Here is a 22,634-nt window from a genome sequence, read left to right on the forward strand (position 1 = left end):
AATTCATCACCTGGTCAGTCACTTGCTCAAAACCTGCGTGGAAGCCACTGTCTTATACCCTTGTTTCATTCATGCCCGCTCCTCCCTTGTCAACAGCTCTTTTAAACTTGGCCTTTCTTTTGTTCCCTCTCTTTGCTTTTTTTAGCTGTCTCTTCCCTTCTCCTGCTATGGAGCCAACAACCCAAATACATTCAGTGCCTAGGAACTCTGGGGGAAGGTGTGCAACAGAGAGAAGCAAAAAACCCAAACAAGACTTGCACCTCCAGAGTGCCCAGGAGGGTCCTGAGATCCCACTGGTTACCTGGCATCCCACTGAGGCTCCTGCCCACCCCAAGGCTGGGGTGCAAGTGGTGGCTGAACTTGGAACATGCAAAACTGCTGAGCTTCAAGACTATGTAGTGTTGCTGAAGATTTCTAAGAAGGCAGAGAAAGAAAGAAGAATGGGCTGGAACTGTTCAGAAGGGTGATGGTCTTCAAGAAAAGGTGGAATGTATATCACCGGTATGGTTATCAGTGCTTCCCAAGCCAGTGTGGTTTTGCTCTCTGGAGGACATTCAGCAATGAGTGATGACATTTTTGGTTGTCACAAGCTTTGGGGCGTGTTATTAATGGGATGATGTCGGGATGATGCTAAGCAGCCTGCAATGCACAGGATAGTTCCCCACCCAATAAAGAATTATCCAGCCCCAAATATGCAACAATGCTGAGTCTGGGAAACCCTGAGTTAGAGGGCATTCAGAGCACATAAAAACGGGGGGGGGGGAAATGTAGATATTAACTTATTGTTAGACTTTGAGAAACAATTCCTATCACATCTCATCAAGTTCTACTTTACCTAGTATTTGCCTACGAAGCACATAGACATTTCATATGTAAATATTCATTTGATCTTGGTACAAAGTATAAACTAGAGAGACTGGGTTAGTCCACACTGGTAATCATTGTCTCAGCATCCTGCATTCTGTGACTTCTTCACAGCACCAGTCTCAACAAACACTGGTGTGAGTTTTATTTATTATGTCTCCTTGGGAGAGTGTGAGACTCCCCAAACCAGGGACTGACTGGTCTGATGGACTTCCTGTTTATTGCAGCGCCCAGCACATCCTGGGGTGGGGCAGCAGGAATGGAGCTGAGACCATGGACTCCAGAATCAAACTGCCTGGGTTTAATTCTACATACGACCACTAACTTAGCATGTAACCTCAGCAGGTCATCTACCTTTCACCAAGACTCAGTTTCCTCATCTCTATGTGGGGGGATTTATGGTGTCTGCCCCAGAGGCTTAATAAGATGACATGTGCCAAATGTTCAACTTGTCACATGGCACTTGATGGGACACGTTCTGAAAAATGCATCATTACGCAATTTCGTCACTACAAACATCATAGTATGTACTTACAGGGACCTAGATGGTGTAGCCTACTACACACCTAAACTATATGGTATTTATATATACCTGTGGTATAACCCATTGCTCCTAGACTACAAACCCATTATAATATTACAGTACTAGATCCTGTATACAATTCTAACCCACTAGTAAGCATTTATATACACAAACATAGGAAAAATACAGTAAGGAAACTAGAAATAGGAAATTTTGAGCTCCATTACAATCTACTGGGATCACAATTGCATCTATGGTTCATTGTTGACCAAAGTGATGCATAATTATAAATGCATAAATATCAATGGTGCAAAATTATAAATATTTGTGGACGATTGAAGCACTTAAAAGAAAAAACAGAGCTAAAAGTCTCTCTGCACACTTTCATATTCAAAAGGAAAAAAATTGCATTTACCTTTTGAGTATTTAGAAATTTAAGTGTTCTTTGTGATGTTATGAACATGGAAATATGTTAATATTTATCTGCAAAAGGCATTGAAAGCTGTATTTGGATACACCTTTTACCATATTGATTTTACTTCATAATAAATGTTCTACCCAGCTTGTCTGCTATGTCCAGTTCTTTCCCTATATTTATTGCTACAGGTTAATTTCATTTTTATCATCTCCTGATAAAAACTGATTTATGGCACTATGCTAAGTCAACCTGAAAAGGAGCTGAAGAGTTTTCTGTGGTTGAACACTACCAGTCTCCTTCCTGTTATTAAGAGCTACTTTAGGCCACAGTTATACTTGTGTACCACAGGGCTCTCTCAAGCACTCAACATGTTTACATTTTAATTGTTTTGTAATTGATATTTTCTAAAAAAAAAAAATTCATTTCCCATTCCTTCCAGTTCCTGATCCCTCACTACTTTTGGTTTTTCCTTTATTTTCTATGTGTGTATCTTATGGATGTCCCTGGGGAGAGAAGTGGGATTTCAAATCACTCATTCATATGTATAATGATTCACTTGATACCCAGGAAGCATTTATTGAGCCCAGTGTACTCTAAGCTCTGTTCCTAGCTTCTGGGATACAACAGCAAACATACCTGACAAGGCCCTGCCCTCCCAAGAGAACATTCTTGAGTGTGGAGGGAGACGGGAAGAAGTAAGCAGATTAATGAACCAGGTAATCTCTAACATTATTATAAAGGAAATCAACTGCATGGCTGTATTAGATGACTGTTATAACAAATTACTATGAACCTGATGGCTTAAAACAACACAGATTTATCATCTTACAGTTCTGTCCATGTGGGTCTCCTTGGGCTAAAATTGAGGTGTTGTCAGGGATGTATTTCTTCTAGAAATGCTACAAGAGAATCTGTTTCTGGGGCTGGGTTGTGGTTCAGTGGTAGAGCGTTTGCCTAGCACATGCAAGGCCCTGAGTTTGATCCTCAGAAAGACATAAAGATAAATTAAAATAAAGGTATAAAAAATAAAAAATTTTAAAAAGAGAATCTGTTTCCTTGCTTTTCCCATCATCTAGAGGACCCTTGGTTCACGGCCTCCTTGCCATCTTCAGAATCATTAGTGACCAATCACTAGATCTTCTCACTCTGACTGTACCATTCATCCTTGAGATCACACTAGGCCCATCTGGATAATCAGGATAATTCAGTTTAAAGTTAGTTGTATTCCATCCACAATCTTATTTCCCCCTTTGCCATACAATACAATATATTCAAGGGTTCTGGAGATCAGGACAACTACTCTCAGGGCTATTACTCTGCCTCCTACAATGATATGGTGGAAACTATAATTTTAGCATCCTGTTCAATACCTACATAGATGTTTAATGAACTCATACATACACATGCTTCTTGTGAAATAATCAGAGAACAGAGCTGTGTTTTCTTTATTGTAGGAGCAAGAAGGGTGAGTGGTTTCAGCCAACTTTCCAGGTTAAATACAAGTCATCCCAGTGCAGAGGCAGGACCCCACACCCCCTTTCTGATGTGTCAGATTCTGGAGGAGCAGCCTCCCCTGCCTTGTTCTTGCTTATTCCTTGGAGCTGGCTCCTGCCTATGGCTGGTGCAGGATCCACTGTGGCCAGCATCTCCTCCCCTCCTCTCAGCAGCCCTTTCCTGAAGCTTCCCCAAGAGCTTGCCCACCTTCACTACAGCAATTTTCCTGCATTATAAAAAGGGGATTCTTTTTTTAAAGGATCCTAAAAGATCATTTTCTAGATAAGGACAATGAGTTTTAAAATAGCTGGGGAAAATATCTAAAATGGTTCAGAAAGGATTCTGGTGATTGAAGGGTGAGATTCAAAGTTTTTGTGGGGTTTCTGATGCAGAAAGAGGATGAAGAGATTAATTTTGAATTTATGCAGTGTTGCTTCATTGCATGATGCTTCTGTTTTGCAGGGTGTATCAGAAGCAGACCAATCCTCCTCATTAAATTTCAGCCTTCTGTTCCTAAAAAGGTCTCATAAGAATTAAGCCTTGAAAAATCTAACAACACTTAGTGCCACTGACCCTGCCTGTCCCTGATTATATAACACAGTTGGCCGTATATGTGTTACTTTGCCTCACTTCTCTGCAGCCATCTAGTTTACTGCGGATTCTTGGCTGTGTTTTCCATGCAACAGTAAGTACCCAGCAGAAAACAGAAGGGGCCCATTGCTCGTCTTGCTTGTACTTTGGCCAGAAGTTGTGGAGTTAGATTATTCCATATAGTGTTGCTTGAAAATATTTTAAAAAATAATTTTTATTTCCTAGTTGGCTTTTACCTGTGCAGAAGGACATGGGCACCATTCATCAAAAAGATTTTGGCATACACTTTCATTCATGAAGGCCAACCAAAAGCCTTGCAGTGCACACCTTAGCCTTCTTTCTCTAGAAACCCTTCTTGTTTCATTTCATGTTGAGTTAGATCTTATTAGAAATTACCCTTCATTCAGACATTTTCATTTTGCTATAGAATGGCCATAAATCTCACTCTATCTGTCTCTGACAAAGAACATCTCTGACCTAGAAGATAGTAAAGTATATCTGAAACATCCTAAAGACATGACTCTACTGACTGAAATTTCAAGAGAATACACTTTCCAGGCAATATGAATATATACATTAATGTTAGTTTTATTCATAGCAAAATGAGCTGTGAAAATCTAAGAAGGTATTTTCTTTGATTCCTTTCTAATTTTCCCTTAAATCCATTCTCAGGATTAAATGTCAGCACCAACTCATTATTTTATATACTATGGCCAAGAATATTAATAGCCTAAGTTTTCATTCTGCTATGAGAGTCCAAAGAACTGGTCTCACCTCTGCTCTACTGATAGGAGAATCCAGTTAATTGCACTTTATACACAAACTTGAAGGAATGTGTGTTTGTGTGTGTGCACCCAAACTGCAATAATTTCAAGAAATCTAAGTGGAAACTTTGCTACATGTAGTTACAATGTTCACTTGGATAATAGCTTTTTGTAAACAGTTTCTTACAAAGTCGTAGCTTGCTGCTATGGAAGCAATGACATTAACAGAAATAACAGCGGTGCCACAAATCTTCAGGGATTTTCTTTTTAATGGAAAGGAAAATTCTAAACTAAAAATACACTTTTTATTTGCAACTATGGGAATACAAACACCAGAAAAACACGAGAGGACTGTGTAATTGGGACATGGAAGGTATTCTATCTGGTGGTTCTAGAGAAAGGACAGTCATATAGGATGGAATCTGAGTCTTAGGTCATTACAAGTGGGGCAAAAGACAAAACAACTAAATGTACAAAAGAGGAGACATGTTGGAGGGGTGACAACCTTCCTCACTTGTTCCTGAGTATACCAATTTTATGCTGTCCAGCCTAATATTTTGTGAGTTTATATGACTTATGACATCATGAACCCGATCCTCATAGGGACAGACAACCACCCACCACAGAGGTACAGTCCCCCACCTTAGTCATCAACTGTCAATCTTAATGACATTTATTTTACAGATTCCACTGAAAATTGTCCAGGTTTAAAAGTACTGAAATAGAAGAGAAATACCATCTCTTTTATCTCAACTCAAAATGTCAATACTGCTTGGACTTCTGAAGCCACATTATTAAGCTCAGTGGCCTTCATTATTAAGCTCAGTGGCCTTCATTCAAATTGGCCTCTATTAGCACTATTAGCAAAGACCATGAAATGGTTTTCTGCATGCTTGAACTTAATGATCTTATTATACTAGCTGTAAATTATTTATACCAAAATGCTGATTCATAAAAATTGGTTACGGAATTTATTTTTTTTTTCAATTAAGAAGCTCTCTCGTGATTTTTGTTTTGGTTTAGTTTGGTTTTCAGATATTTTAGAGGGTTAAAAGAGGAAATGCTCCTTTCCACATTTAAATCCACGATAAGGCTATGGTAGACTTGCACTAAAAAAGCAAAGACTTGTCTGTATTTCTCTTATCTAATACATATTTGAAATGAATACCATCACCTCTGGAATTTGAAAGAGAGTTGGCTTTTTGCCTTTCTGTTAGTAGGCACGCAGGAGAATCTTTGCTTACAAAGTTAAGAATGAGTAAACAAGGATGTTTTTATCCACTTAAAAATTTTTAGCAGTTAATTGATTTAGAAAAATATTATCCTAGTTTGTTTTTTTTTAACTACCTTGAGAAAGGGGGGGAAAACTGCTTCTTAAAATAGAACCAGAATGACACCATCCCAACATTACATCAGTGCTGTCCCAGGCAAGTTGCTTGCTGGCCACTTACAATGGACAGTGAATAATCCAATTTTAATTTCTGTACTTAAAGCTGTGTCACACCTGTGGCTGGGTCAGCCTCCCCTGACCTTTTGGAGCTGATGCTACAACTATACAAACTCTATGTAGTGAGTCAATACTGAAAAAGAAAGAAGTTGTGGGACATTATAGTCATGACACCTTGGTCATTAAGACAGACTCAAGAAATAATTAGACACAAATGATTTCTAATGATCTAGAAGAATGAAATTATGTAACAATTAAACTGCATTTCCACTGTCAAGTTCATCAGAAGTTGCTTTCTCATGCACTTTGGCTATCTGTAAATTCTCATGGTTGATGCTTATTATTTTGCCCTACAATCTGCATTTTATTTTTTAAAAAATTCAGCTTGGGGAATTCTTTGTTGCAGGCTGAAAGACCTCATGCCTGCCCTGGGGTATTGTAACAGCACATTAATGCAATATTACATTAATCAATGGCACCACAGACATATACTATTTTAAAAGAAAACAACTGCAAAATCCACATCTGTGCTGTATGGGCAAGTGTGATTCTGACTTGGCAATATGTCACATTCCAAATTCAGCTATCCTGAAATGAATCCAATTTATGCACTTTATGTCAACAATCGAAAACACTGATTGAGCAAAGGTAATGTACTTATGCATCCATCATTTATCACCGGAATGTATAATGTGAAAAGAATGAGACGCAGAGCCAAAGAGAAGCATTAATTTAAAATTAATTAGCAAGCTTCTAAAGATCCTTATCAAAAGGATGCATGCAAGTAAAGCTGCATAAATCACCCTCATGAACATCTCTGTGGCTACAAGATGGGCCAAGCCACAATCACTGCAGCTTTCAATAAGTGCCAGACTGTCACCCTCATATGGCTGGTTTTTATCCAGAAGGGGATTGGAAGAGATTATCTGGATAATTTGTGGAAAGCGGATTTCACATTTTACTACTCAAGCCTCAGTTCATGACTGGTCTGCTCTGGGAATGAGTCACAGATAGGCTTATTTTCTAGGGAGGCCAATTTACCTGCCCCATCACACTGGACTCCACAGGAGTTTGGTGTGCTTCACGGGCTACATGAAGAGCATACAAAAGCTTGGCCAAGTAGCCTTGCACACAATGCTTCACAGAAGTCTGTTTTAGCAATGCTTGGAGAAACCAGTGACAATATATTACCAAAGCCAGAAAACAACAGGTAAAGTCGACTGTCAGTGGGTAAGTGGCCTGATTTTCATTATAGGAAACCCTTTTCCCACTAAGTGAACTGGATGATTTGAACTCTGTGGAAATAATTCCTTCTCTTGTCTTTGTCTCCAAATGTCTCTCTCTCTCTACCTCCTGGATCCCCTTTTGTCTCCAAGGCAGACACATTCTCCATCGTTCTAAGGGTAGTCCTTCTACCGTGGCTCTCAATTTGTATTATCCACATTGTTCAGGATCTCCTTCTGCTGACTGTCTCCAAGGGACATTAAAGATGGGTTATGAATTCTCTGGCATTCCTCCCACAAAGCAGTGACATCTTGTTCTTGCCTTTGGAGTCTGAACTGGGCTTAAGGACTTGACTGACCAGGAGGTGCAGTCAAGTGGAATGCAAAGCCTTGCAGTTGAAAGCTTTGTAGTTCCAGGCCTCCTGGAATACTGCTCTGGGAGCCATGAGCTGCCAATAAGTCGGACTACACTGAGAGGCTGGTGAGGCCACGAGTAGGTGCTCATGTCAACAGATTCACCCGAACACAGTCTTCTAGCCATCCCCTGTCAGGGCACATGTCAGCCAAGGACCACAAGTGCTGATAATATGTGGAACAGAAGAGTCACCACCTGAGCACTGTCCCAATTCCAGTGCCACACAATCTGAGATGTAATAAAATAATCATTGTTTGAAGCCACTAAGTAGCCTTCCCATTCACAGTTTCACTTTCTAGTTTCCATTACCTGTGGTCAACTGCAATCCAAAAAATAAATTAAAAATTTCAGAAAAAAATCATTCATCAGTTTTGAATTACGTGCTACTCTGAGCATGTCATTCACCTAACTTTACTGTCTTGAGTACACATTGTATTATCTCACACCATCACAAGAAGAAGGGTGAATATGGTTGAAGATTTTTCAAGAGTGACCTCATTCACCTAACTTATATTAAAGTATATTGTAATAATATACTCTTATTGAAGGGTATTTTTTTCAATTTTTAGTTATTGTTATTGGTCTCTTATGGTGCCTAATTTGTAAGTTAAACTTTGTGACAGGTATGAATGCATAAGAAAAATTTAGTATATATAGGGATTTGTATTAAATTTGTTTTCAAGCATCCACTGAGAATCTTGGAATGTGTCTCCCTGGGATAAAAAGAGACTACTGTAGCATGTTATTCAAAATATACACTGAAACAGCATCCTCTTTTAGTTTTTCTTTTTTAAAAATTTTTAATTCCTACTTTATCTACACATTGGTTCAAGGTGAAATCTTTCCTCAGGCCTACCACATCACATCATAAAGCTCTGCTTCCCTCAGGGGTAACTATCATCCCACACCAACCTAGACCCTCTGCTTCCATTTTCTCACTGTCACTCTTTAAATACATAGCAATTTGGCTTCCATGGTCTCCATTCTAAAATGGCAGAATTTCACAGCTAAAGAGACCTTAAAGGCCATGTGTCCAGCCAGATGTCCTATATTGAATTCCCCCTTCATAATGTCTTTTCTCAGTGGTGGCTGTCTCAACAATGCCACACCATCACAAGGAGATGTCACGTGGAGCCACCCAATGGTGCTCGGTCTGTGTTTAGACATCTGAAATGGTGAGCAAGACATCTCTATTCTGCACAGAATTCCCTTCATTGCTCCTAGTTGTTCTTGCTTCTCATTACATGGGGAAAACCTGACCTCTCCAATTTGGAAGCACCTGCAATAGTTCAAGTAAGTCATGGATTTAGTGATGGCAGAAGTAATGACTTACATTTCTTCTAATCTCAAGCATTTTAATGTTAATGTATCTTAAAATCTATGTGTAAAGCCACAGATTATTTCACCATCACTTTAACTTCCTATAATGCAATTTTATTTGGGTCTTGAGCCACCATTCCATTTGGTTGTGGGGAACATGGAGGTAGCAGAATTGAGTAGAAAATGGTACTCTCCAGCGTGATGATTCAGACTGCGTAAGCTACAATCCTGGCTGCGTGGCTTACTGTGGAGTCATGTGACCTTGAGTAACTTAGCTACTAAACCTACAGCCACTTCCGGGATATTCAATCTTATAATTTCCAGTTGAATTACAATTTGAACATCATCAAATCAGAGTTCTATCCTTTCTTTTATTTTTCCTATAATAGGATCTAAATGCTGAGAGTGCCCATATGTATCATGGCACCAGGGGAGTAACATCTGTTCCATCAGCCCCTCAGTCCTGCTCATTTTTCATGGGAACTTCTTTCTATCCATGATATTTTAGCTGCAGACATCATTTCTGTTTCCTCCTGCATGGAGAATCCACATCAAGTCTGCTGTTGGAGTTCCCCGACCAGGACACCCTGGCCGTCTGGTCCCCTCCCAGGGTTGCTTCCTCTGCTGGGGCTCAAACCCAAGTCTCCTGTACTATGGGATTCCGCCCCCAATACTTCTGAGGTTGCCATTCCCTCCCCTCTCCAGTGGTACAGGAAATGGAGTTCTCAGGGTCCTTCCATCTTTGAACTACAGATTCTCCTCCTGCCAGCAACTAAGTGATTATCTCCTTTGGGACAGAAAGCTCAAAGATATCATCCTTCATTCTTCCCAATTCCACTGCTGACCTCAGTATTGTCAGCTTTGGCTCAAGATATGTAAAGCAATAGAAATCAATAGCCAAGAATTTGCCTGTTGTCCCTGCAGCTAAAAACCCAGAGGGGATTCCTCCTACTCTAAGTGAGGTAAAAAGGAATTACCAAGGGAAGAAGAAGAAAAAATCACATTGGTTAGGACTTTCAAAGGCAATCCCACTAAAACTGTGTTTGATTTGGTAATGCTTACTTTATTTCTGAAAACTGTTATTAAATTAAATTGATGGTACATCTTACATCAATGACACAATAGCAATGGGTGGAAAAAAAGACATTCAGAGGTGGTATCTATGCAACACAGTATAACAAGACTGATTAAGAGCAGACTTGAATAGCCTGGACTTAAATCCTGGCTTTACATTAGCTGAGAATCTCTGAGCAATTTCCTACCCTGCTGCCCCAGGCCCTGTCTCTTCATCTGTTAAACAACAGTAACATTTCACTCATATGTTGTTAGGATTAGATGAGTTCATACATACAGAGTACCTGGAATAGTGTCTGGCACAGGTAAACATTCAGATGGTGTCAGTTAATGTTTGATGTGGGGGAAGATAAAAAAGGGAGGGGAATAAGGATAACTCTACCAATTAGATTTACAACAACTTGCTGGTTTCTGAGGCAGAACTAGAAGCAGTTCTAGTTGGATCTTTAACTTCAGATACTGCAATTTTATTTGGGTCTTGAGCCAAATGTTGGATCTTTCTATATAATACAGACTCATAAGGAATGGATAAAATGCAAACCTACTTTAAACCATCCTCTCCCAACCCAGTGAGATAGAAAAGAAAGAATCCCCTGTCCTTCTCAAAAACAAAAACAAACAAACAAACAAAAACTAGGGTTGCTATTTTTTGCACCACTCTGGGCAGAGGAGAGAATGGTAGAGATGTTCACACCTGCAGATTTCCAGTCTTACTGAAATAAGACCAGTACTTGTATCTCTCAGATGACTTCAGAGATCCCTTCTACTTTGGAGGCCCTCTGGTGCTAGTCTTGACTGTCACAAAATGTGATCAGCTCAGAGAGCTTGACTGCTCAGTATAAGTAGCCTACAACATTCTTTAAAAATGTGTAGCTTAAAGTGGACCATGAATTGAAGTTAAAGCTAGCATTGGTGCCTAAATGGAATTCCTATGTGGCAATGAAGTTACAAAGGAAAGCTTTATCTTTGAGGCTTACACACTTCAGCTATGCTAAAGAATAATCTAGGGATCAAGCATTTCATGATGAAATAGTATTTGCTTGGGCTTCCTAGTGCAGTTGTCCTATGAGCTCTGCAAACTAAATGATTCACTTCACTGGTCTAAGCACCGTAGATGGTGATGAAATTTACTGAGATGGTGGGAGGAAGACAGTAGTTCAAATTTCAGTTTTGCATTTGTTACCCATGAAATGTTTGTGAGAAATTCAAGTGACAAATGAGGTAGACCAGAATTTATATGAGATTTATGTGAGAGCTGATTAGGTCAAACTAGGAAGTAGGAAGAATCCCCTCCAGGAGAGTCTGTCAGAAAGGACATTCTGGGACTGGTCCCGAGGCACCACTGCCTAGAAATGTTCAGTAGTGGAGGAGTCTGCACAGCATCCAGAAGAAAACGCAAGGAAGAATGATTGAAGGAAGAGACTGAAGTTGCCAAAGAGGTCAGAATCTGTTCAGAGAATCAAGGGAAGTGAGAAATACAACAGGCAGCCACTGATAATTCTACCAAACCACATCAATGGAGTGGTGACTGGAATTCTGATTTAGAATGGGTTAAAGAGTGAATGGAGCTGGGTGCAGTGGTGTACCCCTGTAATCCCAGCGGCTTGGAAGGCTGAGGCAGGAGGATCCCAAGTTCAAATTCAGCCTCAGCAATTAGCAAGGCCCTGCGCAACTTAGGGAGACCCTGTCTCTAAATACAAAAAACAAAAACCAAAAAACAAAACAAAACAAAAAAACACCGGAGGACCAGGGATGCGGCTCAGTGGTTAAACACTCTTGGGTTCAATCTTTGGTATTAAAAAAAATAGTAATAATGAATAGAAGTCAGGAGGTGAACATGTTCTGGACTGACAACTCTTGGCTTAGGCTGAAGGAGGAAGAAGAGAGAAAGTGGAGCTGGGTGGGCTCTGTAGAACAAAAAGTGCTAAGAATTTGGGGGAGAGAGAGAGGAAGGAATACACATCTTGTCTTATCAATGACTCGTTATCTTTCATTACTCGTTTAATGTAAGCGGAAATCATTATGTAATTTTTACAATGATGTCATCATAATTGCCATCCTCTATGGTAATAAAACCAGCTTTAAAAAAATCTTTTCCTTGTTCTTGTCAGTAGTAAATTCATCACCTACCTGCAGCTTCAATGATTAGCCTCAGCATCTGCCTACCATACACCCTAAACATTCACTGTGCCCCAGCACCATAGTTCAGCTGAACATCTCATTTTGAGTCTCGCCAGCATCTCAAAACTGTACATCCCTATATACAGCAGTCTTCCCATTTGGTTCCCTTTATTTTCTCCCTGGCTTTCTTTAATGGAACATCCAGATACACATACTAAAATAAACCCCATATCTCCCTTTGCCTTCACCAGGAAACCAGCTCAAGTTCTCTGGCTTGGTGCCTTTCTCTTGGTGGTCCACTTTCCCCACTACCTCCATCTGTCAAAAGCCCATGCTTCCTTTAAGCTTACCAGATATGATCCTGGAAACTTTTCCTGATCCTTCAAATTTGATGTAATCTCCTAACATTTAAGCCTTCTTGTATATTTCTGTAAATCACATTTATTTGAGAGACCATCTCATCTTCCAGATTTGATTTTATACTTGCAGAAAGGGACCTTATTTCACTCATTTCTGCATCCCTTGAATCACTAGATGCAACAACCATTCATGAAATTTTTATTTAATTAACTCAAAAGCAAATTGTTAACAAACCCTGCAGGTGGAAAAAAAACAGTTTTCTGGGTATATGTATGCATGCAGAATAAACAGTAATCTGGAAATTTAAGAAAGGACTTAACTTGAGTACAGAATCAAATTGATATGAATATTGAGGCACAGCCAAAACTTATTTTTATTTCTTGCAACAGTATTTATTTAACTTTTTATTATGGAATATTTAAAATATACATAAAAGTAGAAAAAATAGCCTCCCATCATTCAGCTTCAACAACTAACATGTTCCTAGTCTAATTTCATTGATTTATCACCCTCTCTTCCATTGTTCCTGGGATATTTTATTTTATTTTGGTACTGGGGATTGAACAAAAGGGCACTTAAATACTGAGCTGCATCCCCAGCATTTTGTTTTTTATTTTTGAGGCAGGTTCTCTCTAAGTTGTTTAGGGTCTCGATATGTTGCTGAGATTGACTTTGAACTTGTGATCCTCCTGCTTCTGTCTCCCAAGCTACTGGAATAATAGGCATGGCCAACTTCCTGGGGTATGTTAAAGCAAACTCCACTTACAGATACCCTATCTCTACCAGATGAGACTTTGTTTTATAATCTAATCATACATGAAACTGAATGAAATTAATTCTAGCTACTTAATATGATTTAATATCTAGTCTTAGTTCAATTTGTTGCAACCATTTTATTTGAAGACTACTGATTTAACAGTTATCACCTATTTTAAAATAAGTTAATGCAAGACATTGACTCCTGATTCTTTTAGCATAAGCACTGGAGGAGGAGAATATGAAAGCGGATCTTCAATTTCTGATTTTCTTTGTTTCCTTAGTTCATTTACTTCCATTTATTGTTTTGGTTATTCTGGGTCTTACTCATTACCATGTTCATAAGAAGGAAACAAAGTGTGGCATAGGCTGATATTTGTCTAGTCCTCTTTTTTTTTTTTTAAAGTTGCAAAGGTGGGTGTCTTGAGAACTAATATCTAACAGGATTTTTTTTTAAGAGAGAGTGAGAGAGGAGAGAGAGAGAGAGAGAATTTTTTTAATATTTATTTTATTTTATTTTTTTAGTTCTCGGCGGACACAACATCTTTGTTGGTATGTGGTGCTGAGGATCGAACCCGGGCCGCACGCATGCCAGGCGAGCGCGCTACCGCTTGAGCCACATCCCCAGCCCCTCTAGTCCTCTTTTTAAAAAAGTATGAGAGTATTGTCACTTAAAAAATGACTTTTCCTATACTCCCTTCAGATGTTCATGCAAGCATGCAACTTCTGTGAGCAAAAATCACAGGTACAATTTTGGGGACATGCCCTTAACTGCAAAGAAGCACACTGTCTCCTCTCTTATAATCCCTTTCTAACATCTTAAATGCAGAAGCAAACTCTCTGGGCATACAGACGAGAAGCAACCTAAAGAACCCAGCAGCTGCCAGATGAAAGAGCTTGGGGCCCTAGCTGACCTCATGAAGAAGACTTGGCCTGTGGACTCCAGACTCAGTGTTGAACTGCTATTGATTCTGTTACAACTACTCTCCTGATATCTTAAGACAGAAAGTAAAACTCTACAATGATGGAATTATAACTAAATGAGAGTTTCAGCTCCCAATACCATAGATTGTTGTTTATTTGTGTTTCAAATTGTTGCTGTCATTCTATCCCAGAACACAGTGATTAACTGACTTCAACAATGTAAACTACAAGAAATGGCTTGTAAAAAGCTTGGCTATGTTTGCTTCCCTGCAAGCTTCTGTTTGATTCCTCCCTTGCTGTTACCCTAGCTCTGACAAAGTAATTTAACCTAAATGACACTTTAAAAATCTGTAACATGGGAAGGATGGAGCTGGGTAGGAGATTCACCACAGAGAACAAATAAGGCTGTGTATACCAGAGAAGGGAACACTATTCTTGGTATTATGCACAGAAATATCTAGAAAACTACCCTTCTCTTTGGTTCTCTGTGCACATAAGTTATAGGGTCTGACATTTTCCAAATATCTTTTAGTGTTATAGCCATTCAGGTCTCTGGGCCTCTTCCAAAACAGCAAATTTATCAGTGGACACTGGACACTGCTGAAATTGAGAGCAGTTTATTTTTAAAGATTGTGAAAAGAGTTATGAGAGACACTTTTGGATGAAAAACTTGAGCCTTCTCCCAAGGATTATATGGCTCATTTAGAAGAAACATTAATAAGCACTGTATCAGTTAGGGTAACAGTAGCTGATGTAACATACACATTTAAGAGGTTTTGTCTCATTTCTATAAAATAGATGTTACTAACCCACAGTGAGACTCTGCTACACCAAGTTTTCTAAGGACCAGGCTGATAGTTTCCAACCAGACTGGAAACAGGAATAGGATGATTAAGTGGAATTAAGAGACCAGACCCACAAATGGTTATATACAGTCATCCACTGGAGATTGGTTCCAGGACTCCCCCAAATACCAAAATTTTGAGTATACTCAAGTGCCTTATATAAAATGGCATAGTATTTGTATAGGACTATGCACATCTACCTGTGTACTCCAAATCATCTCTAGATGATTTATAATCCCTAATATTTGCTATATGAATGGTTTTCCTACTTTATTGTCTAGGGAATAATGACAAAAAAGTGTGCGCATGGTCAATACCAATGTGATTTTTTTTCAAATATTTTCAATTAGCAGTTTATTGAATCAAAGATGTAGAAATTGTGGATACAGATGGCTGAATATAATATCTAATTACATTCCACCATCCTATGATTCCCAGCAAGGGACGCTGGGAAATATAGTCCAGTTGGATCCCCAGGAAGAAGACAAATGAGCATGGGCATTGGTTAGCAGCCTCTGCCACATGCAGTTGGCCTGGAAGGTAATTTAATGAACTGCTTTATTTAGCTTCAGCTTGGGTACTGGAAGAATACATTTGGAAAAACTATCTCAAAACCTCTACTAACAGTGTCTCACAAAAACTCTTCTATGATACAAGAAATAAATTTAGCAAAGATAATTTTTAAATGAATTGATAAGAAAAAAAAACTTCCTGAACACCTGAAAGTGATGTCTGCAAGTAATAATTGTTACTTAAAATTTTTTTTTCATGTCAGAAAACCTAAATATTTTAGTTAGAAAAGATTCAACCCCTGGGTTATTTTCCTATAGGAAAAGGATAAGCACCTTGGGGAAACATTTGAACTTTTAAGGATTCTCAAAAGTCATTAAGTTCAAGTTGTCTTTTCCTAAACAATGATGTCCTAGTTACTGAATCAACAGCACACAGGTGGCCCAGAAACCACACACACATTCATCACAGTCGTCGTCAGAGTCTCTGAGATATGTGGAGAAACTTGCTAAGAGGCTGCTAACTATTATGTTTCACTATAATGACATTTCCAGAAATAAAGGGAATTACACATTAATAAAGCAACGAAACTATGCAGGTAACCATGACGACTGCTGCAAATTCAATAACATTTTATACTCCTGCAGTGATTTTTTTTCTTTTTTTCCTTTTTATTGCCAGTAAGATCAGAGAAATTATGAGAAAGAACTTAGAAGCATTTATGTTTCAACTAGTGCTCACAACCCCAAAGATGGCCTGGGCATGCTCAGTACCTTATAATATGAACTTTACAAGCAACCCTGAAAATGCCCCTCCTGGTTCCTCCGTGCATGTCTGTCTTGAGAGACAGAGCTTGGGCCGTTTGTCCTATGCCTTTAAATGACATCTGGTCAGAGAACTATTTCTCCAAACAGAGTCCCAGTTTCATTTGTTTTCTAAAATACATTTTCCTTTTTGAATCTCCACAAAAACAAATGGTTTATCTCTAGCAGCACATCCACAGAAATTTCTGAAGGCTCCTAAATATCTATAACAGATTTTGATAAATGTAAACAAAAGACATACAATGGAATTCATGCAGCCAGCCTTCCAGTTTATCAAATCATGGGTAAGTTGTTTGTTTGTTTTGCCTTTGTTGCTTCTGATGTGTTGACAACCAAGAAGGAACAAAAGGGAAGAATTATTCAAAGTTTCTTTTCTTCCTCCCCCAAGTAATTGCTTTTTAACCATTTTCCTACAAATCTTCCTGTGGTTTCTCCTTCTCATTTACGGATTAATTTTCAAATCAACATAGGAAAACATTACACTGGGTGAGAGTCCATTCGCACATAGCTGGGGTAAGTTCTGACCCTGCTGAATAAGGGCACAGGCCAGAAACAGTGCCTCTTTCACTGGGAGAAAACACAGGGTCGCAGGGTTAGGGTTAAGGAAAAATCGTTCCCTCCTCAAATGCTGTTACTCAACATGCCCTTGTTTTCAATTCAAGTGACTGATGAAGTGACCAATCTTGTTTCACCAAAAAAATGCCACATTGCTGAGATTTTTAATTGCTTTCTTTTCAGGTAAGCTCCTTCTCCTCTGGCTTCACCCACTGTGATCATTTTGACTCTTGCCAGTACCCATGCCATTTGCTCCATGTGGTCCAGGAAGGCCTGACTCTTCCTTCTGGAAGCTCTCTCCTTCTTGGCTTCCCTGATGCTTTCTCCCTCAAATACTCTCCCATTCCACTGAGGGTCCTCCCAGCTTCCTCTCCCTGGGTCCATGAGCTAAAGCTCCATTCTCAGCCTTCTTCTCTCTCTTCCTAAAGCCAGGCTGCCCTTATGGGAGGAGACTATTGCACAGATACCTAATGTAAAGAACACTGAGTAAAATAACAAAATATCTTCAGAATGGTTTACCAGAGCAAGTAGTTTAGATTGGCAGAAAGAGCCCCAAGTTGGATGAACCTGGTTTGAACCTAGGTTCTCTGCTGTACCATCTTTGGCACGTTTCTTAACTACCCTGAGTCTCAGCTCCTCATATGTGAAATCATGATAATAATTCCTACCCCTCAGGGTTACACTGGGCATTCACTGAGAGAGCATATGTAAGTAGTCAATCCTCAGCAGGTATGTAAGGATGACTTAGGAACCCCCCCTTTTCCAGATGCATCCTAGGTGTGCCAACATTATTCCTTTTAATCTGTATGGATTTTAATGCTAACCCAATACATTTTAATAAAAATGGATGAATCCCAAGTAATCATCTATTTGAAACATCATTTGACTGTCTCCCCCACTTGATTATAAGCTTCATAGAGGGTTTCTTTATGTTTTGTCTGGTAGGATCAATGGCAAGAACCATCTAGGATACAGCATGTGCTCCTTTCAGATTTGTTGTGGGAAATAGAGGCATTTATACTGAAGACTCACTGTTATGGTCTCAGGGCATTGCTTTTTAGTGACCAGCCTGCAACACACATGGCCACTTCTTTGACTGACATTCTCCAATATCAGCATTAGCTATTCTGAACAGCCTCAGAATCTTCAAATCACATCTGCTTTCCTTCCATGACCAGCATTAAAGATAAAAGTCTGAAGCAATTCAACAATTGATTTTATTGCCTTGATGTTCTTTAGATCTATTAGGTTTCAACTGTATAGTGTGCCATTTATCATTGTAAATGCACAATAATTCAGCTTCAAAACAGAATAAGGAGAGTTTATGAGCTAGCCTCAAAAATTAATTACCACTTATATAACAAAGTTTTTGTAGGCAAACACATTTCCAGTTCCAAGTAACTGGCTCAAGAAAGAACTTTTGAAACCCAAATCTATTTGCACTTCAGAGTTGTCTAAAACGTGCCAGTGACAGACCATGAAAGCTTTACCTTTACGATGCCATTGTAAGTTTAAAGACAAATGCAATCTAAAGTGAAATGTTTTATGCCCGTCTTTCTCTTCTTTCTTCCCTTCTTCTCTCCCTCCCTCCCACCCTTCCTTCCTTTGCTTCTCTTTGAAAATCTCCTATATTCCAAGCTGCACTGGCAGAAGCAGCTCCAAAAAAGTGTTAAGACTATGACTCACCTCATTGTAATTCTGCTTATAGGATTTATGGAAAAATAATGAGATCCAAGAAAATAAAATAAAACTTTAAAAATCCCACTGACAAGTAAAAATCCTTTCTGAAGGAAATAGAGTTATATAAAAGATTTATATTTTGCTTCATATAACTCACAGGAAACCCATATCCCCTGTTAACTGCAGACTCTAATTAGTTACAGACCATTGAACTCCATAAATATTTTCAAGGATTAATGATAATTGACACATGTACCATGTTTTTAATCTTCTAATAAATGGTAATATTAATTCACTTTTTCCTAGAATTTAGGGATGGTGCCAATATTTTATTCCAATAGACACCAAGGCAGAGATACTGCCTCGTAACCAGCCCACAAGAGTTAGATTTGCCTGCTTGTTCCTATTTATTCAGGTTTGTCTATTTGCCATAATCTCCATTCAGTTCAGCTCCAGACATCACCAAATTGACTTATATCCATTAACCACTTTTCTTAACCCAAGGATGCCAGCAAGACTAGTGAATTTGAAGGTCTTCAAACCCACCTTAAAACCATATGAAGAAGCATGACAAAAACACAGAGGGGTAGGTTCCATCCCAGATGGAATGAGTCAGGTCCTTAGCATGCAGCCTGGACTACCAGGGTTGGCCACCATTAGTGCATGGTGACCACCAGTGCATGAAGAAAGGACCTCTACAGATAGGGTTAGTTTATAAAGGAAAAGAGTTTTCAATAGGGATCCTATTTCTTTGAACTATCTGCACTAGTATAAATACAAATGAAAAATAATCTAGAAGGAATTTGAGAGATAGAGTACTTTCTCCTTCTCAGCAGTGTTAGGTTCCAAAATTCCCAGTGGAGGCATGAACTTCAGATTGCATCAAACTCTATATATTATGTGTTTTCCTATGTAAACATATCTACAATAAAGTTCAATTTATAAATTAGAGACACTAACAGATTAACAATAAAAAAAAGAACAATTATAACAAATACTGTAATAAAAATTATGTAAATGTGGTCTCTCTCAGAAGTCTCACTGTATTATATTCACCCTTTATTATGGTTTAGAGATGTCCCCCAAAAGCTCAGGTGTGAGATAATGGAAGAAAGTTTAGAGGTGAAATGACTGGGTTATGAGAGCTTTTATCAGCACATTAATCCCTTGATAAGGATTAACTGGGTGGAAACTGGCCGTTGGGAAGGTGTGGCTGAAAGAGTGGGGTCATGGGGAAGGGAGTGTCTTCTGGGTATGTATTTTGTTCTAGGTAAGGGGAGCTGTCTCTCAGCTTCCTGGTTCTGTGTCCTGAGCTACTTTTTGCCACTGCACCTTTCCACCATGATGTTCTGTGTCACCTCGGGCCCAGAGCAATGAAATCGGCCATCTATCGACTGAGACTGCTGAAACTGTGAGCGCCAAATAAACTTTTCCTCTTCTAAAATTGTTCTTTCTAGTATTTTGGTCACAGAAGTGAAAAAGCTGACTAAACACCTTTCTTGTGATGATGTGAGAGGATACAAAGCCTGTGTGATGAGATGAGGTGGATAACCTGACATGGTGATGTTGTGACACTGTGATTATGTAAGGGTTGCCTGAACCCAAGCACTAAATACCACGGGAGTAGATCTGATAACGGAGACAGATACTGAGTGACTAGAGGGTGGGCAGCACATACAGTGAGAATTTTGGACAAAGGATAGCTCACACCTGGGGAAGGACAGAGCAAGAAGGTGTGCATTTCATCAACGACTCAGAATAATGGGCAAATTAAAATTTAGGAATGTTTTATTTCTGAAATCTAATATTTTTGCACTTTGGTTTACCAAGGATAGCTGAAACCATCCAGGGTAAGTAAAACCAGAGTGGGGGACTGCCATAGTCTATAAGAGCTGAAAGCCACAAAGACAAAGTGCTGTCATGTTAGAACAGGGCTAAGTAAGTCCTTATCTGCAGTTTCAAAAAGACTTGTGTTCAATTGGGGGATCCTGTGCTATGATGCGGAAGTCCATAAGCCAGTGCTTTACAATTTGTTCACATACAAATAGATAATCTCATATGATTCTAAAAATTAGAATAGTGAGATTCTGAATATACATTAAAGGTAAAGATATTGTTTGAGTATTTTAAACAATGGTAAGTTTTCTACTTCCTCATATCTTAAATGTTTACTGAAAAGGTAAATGAAAATGTCACCAAGGAATAAGGCATTGGGACTGCTGAGGTCACCAGGCAGCAGGGCACAAGGAGTCTCAGGCATCACAAGCTTACTGGCCTGGGCATTTTTTTAAAAAAATTCTGTCAGTCTCTTGGTTCCTTTGATCTGTAATTTATGATACTGAATATCAGAAGCATGGCTTTCTCTGCTGACATTCCTTTCTTTTTGTCATCCTGCTATGGTCTGAATGTGTCTATCCCCCTCAAAGGTCACAAGTTGAAATCTAAATTCACAAAGTAATGGTGTTCAGGTGGGGCCTTTGGAAGGTGATTAGATCGTGAGGGTGAGGAGCCCTCATGACAGGATTAGTACCATTATAAAATGTTCCTACCTGAGGATACAGTGAGAAGTCATCAGTCTACCACCTAAGAGAGCCCTCACAGGGTCCTGATCATGATGGCACCTTGATTTGGACTTCCAACATCCAGAACTGACAAGTAAGTTTATGGTTTTTACAGGCCCTTTGGCTTATAACATTTTGTTATAACAAGCTGAATGGATAAAGACATATACCTTCTTCATTCAAGAAGCTGAGAAACATTTTAGAAATAAATTCAAAATAAATCATATTAAAGTAAGAGGTCCCTAAATTATGGATGAGGACTATTACATAATTTATATTCTTCAATTTAAAATATGTAAAATTTTTAAAAAGTGATACTACAACTTAGAGCAAATTACCTTGAAGAGAAATTAATAAAGAAAATAAGGTAAAATAACAGAATCTTTCTGAAATTCCTATACCAGAACTTTTAAAGCAAACTTATCAAATAAAGGCAATTAGGGGGGGAAGGGGGGGTCCATAAGCAAATAATCTAGTACACGACACTCAGCAAAACCTAATAAAAAATCACCAAGATGGACTTTCAACATAGTTACTTCATGCAAAAACTGGTTTTGCAAATATGTTACTGGTTTTAACATGTTGCTACATAAAATGTGAACAGTTGTGCCAACAACTATAATCTATAATTTGGATTCTTAGTTGCCTGTTTACTTATGTAACTCTACAAAATGATGAGTCTGGAAGGTTTGAGCTTATGAGGAAAAAATGCCTTCATTTTAGTGATTCTAGTTTAAACTTACAGAAACATCAAATTACGAATTGAAAACTCCCAGATGAAATAAAAAGAAATGTCCTGGGAAGTTGCTGTTGACAGTATGTTTCCTTGCTCATATAGATGTACATTTCTCAAAACTGCAGTGAAGACTATCAGTTTTGCAAAAGTGAGAGTGGCCAGAAGTCATTGAGTCATTTACAGCCTCTTTTGGAGAGCTCCAGAGGTGCTGACTAGTTTATTTTATATTTTTTAAAGAAATGTAGAATTTGATTTTGTATAAAAGTCCCACAGCTGGCTTAAGAGAACATATGACTCTCCCCATTCTCTTCTGCTGTTCTGCCTGATTGTCCCAACCTAGGATTGTCTCAGCCTTAACATAGTTATAGAAGGGAGGTCACAGGAAGCACAGAGCTGGGGTACCTGGCAGAATCATAACAACCCTGACTTCCAAGTAAGATTAAAAAGCAGCTTCATTTTATCCAGATCCTTAGATTCAGTCAAGTTCACCAGAATGAGCAGTTCTAGCAGGTGACTTTATGCACTAGCATAAATTCAGCACTCAGTAACATGGAAAATATAGAGAAACAATTGGTGTGAAAATCAATTAACATGTTTAAACAACATCAGTTCACTCTTGGGTGTGAGAT

General features: G+C 38.8%; 1 protein-coding gene across 16 annotated transcripts in view; it reads right to left on the reverse strand.

Annotated features, from left to right (window-relative positions):
• Window positions 1-22,634, reverse strand: part of Aig1 (androgen induced 1) — a 237,461-nt gene that overhangs the window by 113,884 nt on the left and 100,943 nt on the right. The window lies entirely within an intron of this gene.

The sequence above is a fragment of the Ictidomys tridecemlineatus genome, chromosome 8, assembly GCF_052094955.1.
Source record: "Ictidomys tridecemlineatus isolate mIctTri1 chromosome 8, mIctTri1.hap1, whole genome shotgun sequence".
NCBI classification, from domain to species: Eukaryota; Metazoa; Chordata; class Mammalia; order Rodentia; family Sciuridae; genus Ictidomys; species Ictidomys tridecemlineatus.